This window comes from Eptatretus burgeri, chromosome 17, assembly GCF_056783735.1.
Source record: "Eptatretus burgeri isolate ZD-2024b chromosome 17, Ebu_testis_v1, whole genome shotgun sequence".
In the NCBI taxonomy this organism is placed as follows: Eukaryota; Metazoa; Chordata; class Myxini; order Myxiniformes; family Myxinidae; genus Eptatretus; species Eptatretus burgeri.
In genome coordinates, this window is record NC_140977.1 from 18,723,201 (window position 1) to 18,733,576 (window position 10,376).

General features: G+C 46.4%; 1 protein-coding gene across 1 annotated transcript in view; it reads left to right on the forward strand.

Moving 5' to 3' along the window:
- The window catches only part of LOC147009466 (uncharacterized), a 43,845-nt gene that overhangs the window by 12,804 nt on the left and 20,665 nt on the right, over positions 1-10,376 (forward strand). The window lies entirely within an intron of this gene.

Consider the following 10,376-nt stretch of genomic DNA (forward strand, 5'->3'; position numbering starts at 1 on the left):
ACTGCTTGAAGAAATAACTGTGCGATAGCAGGATCAAGTTCTCAAACATCCATTATCCCCTTCATCATTTGGTAAAATATTTTAAGCAGCAATAATATACCTTGTTGTATCCTGGTATCAGCCTGGGTTGGTTTTGCGATTAGGATGGTGGCTTGGGATCCGAAGGTCCTGAGTTTCCAGCCCCATTGGCCGCTGAATTAACACCAGGGGGTTGGCTCAGCCTGTCATCCTTCCGAAGTCAGTGCATGAGCACCAGTGTACTGGTAAAAGGGACACTGCATCAGCGGCATAGCCGCATCCCTAACCGATGATGCAACCAACAGCCAAAAAGGCTGCATAAGGCGCTGTCACACCTTGACGATTTAGCCAGCGTATCCCGATTTATGAAAAATTTGTCTAAAACGCTGGCACACGTCAAATACGTTATGGGTAAGTTTTGTATACGTTAAGAGCACGCTGCAAAACACTGCCATACGTCGTAGTACGCTGGCTTTAATCGTTGTACTTTGTGGTTGTTCTCAAATTTTTCCATGCTTGAAATTTTACGACGTACTCGGCGTATGACTCACACGTTCCGCATACGCTGGCCATAAGTTGTAGGCACGTTATGCGATCGTTGACACACGTTACTTGTAAGTTACTCATAAGTCGAAACATGTCGAGGTAATGTTTAGCGTACCTGAAAGTTATTTATAACCTATGAGTAACATTTCGTAAGCACGCTACGCGATCGTTGTTCATACTTCGCAACACGTTACTTGAAAGTTCCTCATACGTCGAAACGCGTCAAAGTAATGTTTAGGGTACCCGTGACTTATTGGTAATTTCCATGTGTGTCTGTCCCAAAAACTTTTGTCAAGCGTAGCGCCTTTTACCACTCAACAGATTCCAATGACATTTGGGAGGTCGGTCCAAGACATACGAGTGCACTAACTTAAGAGTATTCCGAGTTACAAGCCATTGCTCGGACGATTTTTTTGCTTTGTCTTACGAGTCTAGATCCGAGTTGCGAGTGGAGCGAGCTTTGAGACGCGCGCAGCCAAGCAAGCGAACACCCGCATCTCCCGCCTTTTCACGCATCTCCCACCACTCACTCGTTCAGTTCTCTTGGTTATCTCGTTGAGTAGGGTCGTACCGTAGTAATCTGCATTGTGTTTAGCTCTTGTTTTTTCATTGGTGCAGTTATTTTGCCAAATTTCTTTGTTGTAACTCAACCATGAGTCCTAAAAAAAGTAACTGCAAAGCTGAACAGCTCCACCAATCATGTTCCGAGGTGAACTCGTGCTGCATAGATAATGAGATGAACGTCACAGCTCCACTAATCACGATGCCGAGCTTGGCTATGATTCCAATTGACGATCGGCAGCATCTTTTTAAAATAGTCGAGTAGAAGCGATTGAACTCGTTCAATGGGAACGATTTCAATTGCCGAGCACCAGCGTCCAAAAACAATAGGCGAGTGACAGCCATTTATTAAAATAGTTCAGTGGCAGCCTATGAATAGCAAACCTCACGTAATCGTCGACGATACGCTGCCACGCTATGCATACGTTAGACTATCGTTGGGCATAGGTTGTGGACGCCTAAAACACGCTAATCATTCGTTGGTATAACTTATCTATGTTATCGAATCGTTCTGTGTTCATTACTAGTACATTATGCATTTGTCCAACTCGTTATGAATACTTTAAAAACTGAAGAAAAAAAATAGTTCAGCGTGGGAATGAGAAAACAAAAATTAGCTGAAAAGAACATCGAACAATGGTGCAAAGTAGTCTCCTATTCGTGGACGCAAGGAGGATCCATCATCACCCACACCCTCCCCATCACACTCACCTACTACTACTGACATGGACCTACTACTACTACTAATGACACGCTCACCTACTACTTCCACTACTGATACTACTGACATGGACATCTACTCAACATGGAGTCTGGAACATGGACGGGTTCCTCCTGTGAAGCCTATTTTTATATACCAATTCCCCTAGACGCTGGCAATACGCCATTATACGGTAGCTGTAAGTTAGAAACACGTTCAGTAAGTTCTGTGGTCGTCTGGAAGACGTCAATCAAATACGTCTACATAAGTCAATGTTGGTTGGAGATACGTTACACATCGGTTCAAAGCACGTTACTCATCGGTTAGAAATAAGTTTCGGGTACGCTAAGCATTGCCTCGACGTGTTTCGACTTATGAGTAACTTACCAGTAACGTATGCCGACGTGTGTCAACGATCGCATAACGTGCCTATAACTTATGGCCAGCGTATGCGGAACGTATGAGCCATACGTCGAGTATGTCGTAAAATTTCAAGCATGCTTGAAATTTCACGACGTATTAAACATACCACGAAATATGACAGCGTACTTCATTGTTTTTCAGCGTGCTGTTAACGTATACACAACTTACCCATACCGTATTCGACGTGTGCCAGCTTTTTAGACACATTTTTCATAGGTCGGCATACGCTGGCTAAATCGTCAAGGTGTGACTGCGTGGTTGACACTTCCAATTCTCAGGCGGTTATGATTTAAATCGGCGTGCGGCAGGTTTTTAACAGGCTACGCCACGAGTTCGTCGGCGATACGTGCAGCGTGCTATGCCTAAGTTAAACTATCGTTGGGCATAGGTTGTGAATGCCAACAACAGGCTCAGCATTTGTTGGTATAAGTTATCTATAAGACAACGAAACGTTCTGTGCCCGTTACTAATATGTTATGCATACGACCAACACGTTATGAATACAACCAAAACTTAAAAAAAAAAACATCAAAATTTCAGCGTACGCCAACGTTTTACATACATTTTTATACGTTGCCATTGCTGGCTAAAACGTCAAGGTGTGACAGCGCCTATACGAAGGGGAATTCTGGTGTCTTTAATTTGTACTATCATCAATTCTGATTAAGCTTTAATTGCACACTTTTTCTTGATTTATTTTACATGTTTATACATGATGTTAACTCATGGAAAAGTGAGGTGACAGAGAAACAAATTGCCCTTGTGGGTGAAACTATTTAGTATATTATTAGTTATTCATTAGTGTCTGTTTATTATAAGCGTGATGAACTGTACATGTAATAGATATGCATTGCGTATGTAATAGGCGTTAGTCTTCAGTGCAATCCTATTTTGTCTAAAAAATAATAACCACCATTCCTTCCATCCCATTTTATGCCCTTCTTTTGTTTTGTTTAAATGCTCTCTTTTAAAGCGCAAATCAATCTTGCAGCGGGAGATTGAGATGGGTTCTGTTAAAGCTTGGTTTTTCAAACCCGGGGTCGCGACCCCAAGTGGGGTCTCCGAGCAAATTTCGTGGGGTCGCGGGCGTCCGCTTGCAGCGAGAAAAAAAATTGTCTATTTTCGATCGGTGTTCGCTTTTACGGAATATAATATAAACGGTTCGTTCAAAGTATGGGAACCGGCGCAACATGACACTTGGAATGGGATCCAGCCAATCCGTGGGCTCGCTGAAGGGCGGTTCATTTTAGCGGGAAATTAGTGCTTTGATCCACGGCATCTCAGACTCATACTCTGACTCTTTCATTAACGTCTACAGGTAGTCGGCGGCTTACGACCGCAATTGGTTCTGACCAATCGGTCGCAAGTCGAACAATGTATATTTTACATACAAAAAAAAATTAAAAAAAACATTTTTTAACATACAAAAACAAAACAAAAAACGTGGTCGTAAAGTCGAACAGTCGTAAGTCGCATAGGTCGTAAGTCGACGAGTACCTGTATTCACGTCTCCACGTACAACTCGAGACCTTATTTGTGATGGCAGCACCGGCCTCCAGCAAATCTCGAGAACGTTCTTACCAGGAAAAATTTCTGGACCTTGGATTTTACTACGTTGTGGATAAAAGTGGGCACAGATGCCTCAGTGTGTGATTTGTTTCGAAGTGCTTTCTATGGAGTCTATGAAACAAAATAAGTTGCAGAGGCATTTGACTACAAAACATGCGCCTTATCAGGGTAAGGAGAGAGCGTTCTTTGAGAGGAAACTTCTTGCACTCAAGAATACGCGTCTTGACAGAGAGAGTACATGCCATCAGACCAATTCTCGGGCATTAGAGGCCTCGTATCGAGTGTCGCTCCATGTTGCCAAGACTAAAAAGCCTCACTCCATTGCGGAAGAACTCGTGCTGCCATGTGCAAAGGACACGGTATCTCTGATGGTTGGGGAGGAAGCGGCGAATAAACTTGCAGTTATACCTCTCTCTGACAACACCATCCAATGCAGAATTGAAGATATGAGTCTGGACGTAACGGCTCAGGTCGTACAGAAGATCAAGGAATCGCCGTGGCACGCCATACAGTTGGACGAGTCCACTGATATCGCATCGTACGCGCAACTCATCGTCTGGGTCCGCTTCATCAAGGCTGATAACTTTGTCGATGAGCCTCTGCTCATCAGACCATTGGAGGCCACCACCAAAAGCGAGGGCATTTTTGGGAAAGTAGAGCATTTTTATCGTGACCATGATCTGGACTTCGGAAAGTTCCTCGGTTCTACAACAGACGGCGCGCCAGCAATGTTAGGAGTGCGTTCTGGATTCAAGGCTAAATTGCTTGAGGTGGCTCCTCAGACCTCCATGGTACACTACATAATTCACCGAGAAGTGCTCGCCTCTCGTACTTTGCCAGAAACCTTGCAGAGCGTGCTCTCAAAAGTCGTAACAATGGTGAATCGCATCAAATCGAGCGCCCTCAACACTAGGTTATTCAGGCTATTCTGCCAGGAGATGGATGCCGACCATAAGAATTTACTATTCTACACTCAAGTCAGATGGTTATCTCGAGGAAACCTGCGCGTTTACGAGCTCAAAGATGAACTGAAGAAGTTCCTACGCACACAAGGGAAAACGGCATGGGTAGCGTTGCTTGAGTCGGACTCTTGGCTGTCAGAACTGTGCTATCTCGTTGACATCTTTGAACGTCTCAATGTCCTCAACCGCTCCCTCCAAGGCAAAGACGCCAACCTCATGATTTTTCACGACAAAATGAGCGGATTTCTGGCGACTCAAATTACTGGCAGACAAAGCAGCTGTTAAGCGCTTCAGCCTTTTCCCCTGTCTGGTGGAGCATCTAACGACCTGCCAGTACGATGATACTGAGCTCGACAGTCTTTCTGGGGAGATAGCACGTCACCTTTGGTCGCTCATTGAACAGTTCGAGCACTATTTCCCTGAGCTGGATGTGCAGTCCTTTTCTGTGGTTCGGGACCCTTTCACGGCTCCACCGGACTCGATTGCTGATGAAGATGATACAGCACAGGAAGAGCTTGTACAGCTCCAGCAGGATTCAGGAGCGCAGGCTCTTGCACGGACGAATTCGTTGTCGACATTCTGGTGCAAAATGCTGCCGTCGTACCCGACCCTGTCACGGCGCGCCATTAAGGTTCTCATGCCATATCCTTCATCATACTTTTGTGAGCAGTCGTTCTCCACCATGGTGGTGATTAAAACAAAGTACAGAAATCGCCTAGAAATGGAGCATGATATGATCCTGGCATTGTCATCGACTTCTCCACGAATAGAAAAGTTGGTTTCTAATAAACAGGCTCATCCTTCTCACTGATATATCTAAATGTCATTTGAACTAAACTTCTGAAACATTCAACTGTACTATTTGGATACTGTCGGCTATTCTCCGTTTACTCGTCAATGAAAACATGACTATGGTGAATAAAGTAAACAGTAAATTTTATTGTCATATGAAATCTTATCTTATTATGAATTGGGTTTTGAATCTTTTGAGTCGCGCGATGTGGAGAGGTTCTGAAATTGGGTCGCCACTAAAAAAAAGTTTTGAAACCACTGTGTTAAAGGCACCCGATTCACCTCAGACATCTTGTGGAGCGACTGTTTGAGCTTGTGACATCGTTATGGCAGAGTCGCCACACCCATCAGCCTGATCATCACCATTGGTAAAAAGAGCAGAAGGATGGCGCTTGTGAGAAAGAGTAAAAGAGGCAGACTCGAGCGATCTGACAGAGGCTTCATGGAGTCGGAGGAGATGTTTCCTGCAAACGGCGTTGCGTCAAGCCATGCAGACGATCTGCGTCTCTCTGTCACTCTCCCTCTCTGGCCCCAGAACAATTGCTCTGCCTTGGGATTGAACTGTTTCCAGGATCCCTGCATGAACTCCACCTCCGGTCCGGGTTTGCCAAAACAACTCTCTTCATTGTCCTGTGAAACCCAATATTTGTCTCCTGGAGTGTGCATATGAAGGCTTTTACCAGCTGGTTCGATAGGATCTCCCGTTCATTTGTTTGGTTTGTTTGCCGGTGTGTATTGGTTAGGGTTAAGGTGTGATTTTATTGTTGGCTGCATCATTTTTCTAATGAATTGCTTCATTCCTGTTTCCTTCCCCTGAGCCATTTGATGTTATTAAATATCCCTGGTCTCGGGGTGAATTCCGCCTGTCCTATCCGCTTCGTTTGGTAGCTTAGGGTGGTTGTAGTTTAATTCTAGAGCGGTTCAAGCCACTTCGACTGTGTCGTGGCCCAACGGTTTGCTCGGCCTCATTAGGTCAGTCACAGTTGTCTACCGGCATGGCCTCACGAGTAGTGTATCGTGGCAAACAGGCCCATGAACTTGATTGAGGCTGTGGACTGAGATGGTGGTTGCGATCACTTTCACATGACCTACAGGACTCGACATGGGCAGCCAGTGCATATATATATATATATATATATATATATATATATATATATATATATATATATATATATATAGATATATATTGTTACGTTTGGGGGGGGGGGTATGCATTCAAAGGGTAATTAGGATGTTTAATTAGGTATGCCATGCTGTTCGAGTGTACCAGGATCTCGATGTAATAAGTAGCAATTCAGTGGTGATAAGTTGTCTAGTAAATGTCCATTTCTTCAAGGGGGAAATGATAATTGTCACGTAATTAGATAGGGACACGGGATAGGGTAAGTGTGTCTGCGTAAACCCCTTTTAGTATTCTCTGCAGGCTGACCGTGACGTCACAGGACAGTGCAGCGGATGGCTCCGCCCCGTGATCACGATTGGCGGAAGGCGATGGCGGTGGGCCAATAAACGGCTCGATTGGAAGTGACGAGGACAGGAGGATAAAAAGGTTCTGTTCGGGGTCGAAAAGGAAGAGGAAGAAGATCGGGACAAAAAGATCGTGGTTTTTTTTGGTGTGGAGGCTGTTGCGCGGAGAGCGTCCTTGTTGTTGTGCTGATTCGATAGTGTTCTTCATCGTGTCTTGTAGCCTTGCTGAGCCTCGTGCCTCACCTTGGTTGGCTCTGGGGTTCTGCTGACTCGGAGTACGGGGTCGAACGGCGGGCGGACCTGCCTCCCTCTCCTGCTCGCAACTTGGCGCCAGAACTGGTTCCCTGGCGGCTGTGAGCGGACTTGGGCCAAGACCAGGAGGTCGACAGCACCACGGTTTCTCCTGCCCCCCTGACGAGAGCAAGGCCAGCTCGTCCGACGCCGATCCAGGGACAGTTGCGTCCACACCACGGTCCAGCCTGACCACCAGAAATAGCTACGTTTTGTGTGTGTGTGTGTGTGTGTGTGTGTGTGTGTGTGTGTGTGTGTGTGTGTGTGTGTGTGTGTGTGTGTGTGTGTGTGTGTGTGTGTGTGTGTGCTTGGCGCCTTAGAGGGTTTGAGATTTGTATATTCATTGGAATTGTCTGTTTTTCCCCACGCCCGATCCCACACCATCCCGTCGAATCGCCCGGATCCCTTTTCTTGCCGAGTCTTGTTATTTCTGGTTAATAGTAAAAACAAATAAACATCATCAACTCAGTGAAAAGTGACTCGTGCCGCCTTCCTCGTCCCGTTTGCGGTAGAGCGATTAGAACCGCCATGTTTGGGTTATAAATAAATAAACCGCCTCCATCGTTTCGGCTCATTCTACGTTGGCGGGACTGTTCAAGTCCCGTGGACGTCACAATATATATATATATATATATATATATATATATATATATATATATATATATATTTTGTTGCGGCCGGGGGTCTGGGTGAGAAGACCACTAGGGAGGGAGAAGCTATCTCGGGTTCCCACCAGACTCCCCGGAATCGCAGGCCGTCGCACACGGATAACTTCATGACAAGGCGGGTCGCTCACTGACCATGAACGCCAATAACTCAACCACGTGACTTAGGGTCCTCCGTCTAACTCGGTTACCTAAGTATAATCATGTGACCTAATTACCGGGGGACACTCCCTCGGTGCGCCTTGTCCGAACCGGGTTACTTTACCGGGTCAGATGCAGCCGATCGACACTGCCAAGGACATACCGGCTAAAATGAACGGATCGTTGGGATTAAAGTCCCAGCGAGGCTAGGATACGGACCATGCTGGATAAATGATAAATTGCCTTCCGTGTGTGTAGCAAAAGGTCATGTCAAACTACAGTCTATATTAAATATATGTGAATGTACTTACGTGTGGTGTGAGAAAGAGAAAGAGAGAGGAAATTAACGATAAAGGGAATTTACGGAAGGGATCGGCACACGCCCACATCAAATGGCAGGCAACGCCTTGCCGACAACCTTCCATGTGCAAAAGAAAAATAGGGGTTGAATCCTAATCTACCCGTTGCAGGAAACCTGGTGGGAGAGATGATTTAGTTGCTGACAACCTGACCATGAAACAGGTTAGTACAGGTTTACATGGTATCTGCAGCAAGTCACAGATCTAATCTGGCCTGACCTGACATTGGAGTGGAGGAAGAGCCAGAAAGTGGATCAAAAGACCCTGTAGGCGTTTCCGCGCATCCCCATTTGTGCGCAGACATCACCCCGTGCCATAGCCATGCCCCGCCAGACTCCAGAGCCAAAAATTGCCTCAATTACTCTCCAGCCTGACCATGCAACAGAACTCTGAGATTTACATTGACCCCGGGTTTTAGGGAACATTCTACGGCCATGAACATGTGCTCTACTCCAACCAAAAGCTGTTAGCGGTGCGCCAGAGCTTTTTTTTTTTTTGTATACCTTGGTCGAGGCTCGTATGAGAGCTAACACACAACTCACAGCAAGGAGGCATGAGACAAGAGGGGCGGGAGTGGAAGGGACAAAACAGTGAGGAACAGACACATTAGGTGAACTGTGGAAGGGAGAGGGATGGGGATGGGACGGGGAACATGGCGAAGAGAAGATGGACATTTCAGGGACTTTCAGGAAGGAAAGCAGGAGAAATGAAGGAAGAGGGCTTGGGTGGATTATCGGGGGTAGAAAAGATCGAGGATTTGGATGGGGGAAGATAAGAGGTGGTGGTGAACAGCTGTTTTGAAAGCCTGGAGGGAAGAATGGGAAAGAATAGAGTGAGGAAGTTTATTCCAAAGGCGGGAAAAAAAGAGGAATGAAAGAGTGAAGATGAGCAGTGATTCGTGATTTTGGTAGTTTTACCAGAAGGGGGTTGTTGGCGAACCTTGAGCGCCCTGTGGAAATGTGGTGGGGACAAATCGCAGAGAGAGCAGGGGGGGCAAGGCTGGAGAGGAGTCGGTAGAAGACAGAAAGACCACCGACCAACCTGCGGTGATTGAGTGAGAGGCCCAAAGACTCAGCTTCATTGCGGGAGATGCCGATGATCTTAAATGCCCTGGTTTCGACAGCGTGAAGCCAAGAAAGGTGGGAGGCAGGAGCACCAGCCCAGAGGGGAGAGCAGTACTCCATCAGGCTACGGACAAAAGCTTTGTAAGTGGTCAGGAGCTCAAGAGGGCCGAGGAAGGACTTAGCACGACGGAGGATTCCCAGTCGGCGACTGGCTTTTGAGGCGAGGTTGGAAATGTGACTTTCCCAGGAAAGGTCATGGCAGATAGTGAGACCTCGGAGCTGTCCAGATGTCATTGAATGAGCCCCAGTGCATATTTGCACTTCAAGTAATATACTGAAATACCCTGGCCTGTAATGTCCTTCATTCTCTTGGCATCCAAGAGACTGTGGTGAGTGGCCAGGGAGCTAACTGAAGTTGGGACAGTTTGTAGCGGTTGTAGTGAGTTAGAGGAAATGCTGTGGCATTTGTGGTGAAAGTGTTGGGAGCGGTTTCGGTGAGGAAACTGAAGCGGTTGAGGTGATTGTGGTGAGGAGGGCGAGTGTACATTGTTGTGGGGAATTTTCAGAGGTATTATGGGAATTATGGTGAGGGTTGTGGCGTGGTTGTGGTCGTATGGCAGCTTAGCTGCCAGGGTAGCTATCATTTCTTGAAGCGCGACTGTGTCGCTGATGCAGTGCCCCTCTACCAGTACACACACTGGAACTGGTACTCATTTCTCTGACTTCGGAAGGATGACAGGCTGAGTCAACCCCCTAGTGTATTAATTCAGCGGCCGACGGGGCTTGAACTCAGGACCTTAGGATCCCAAGCTGCCACC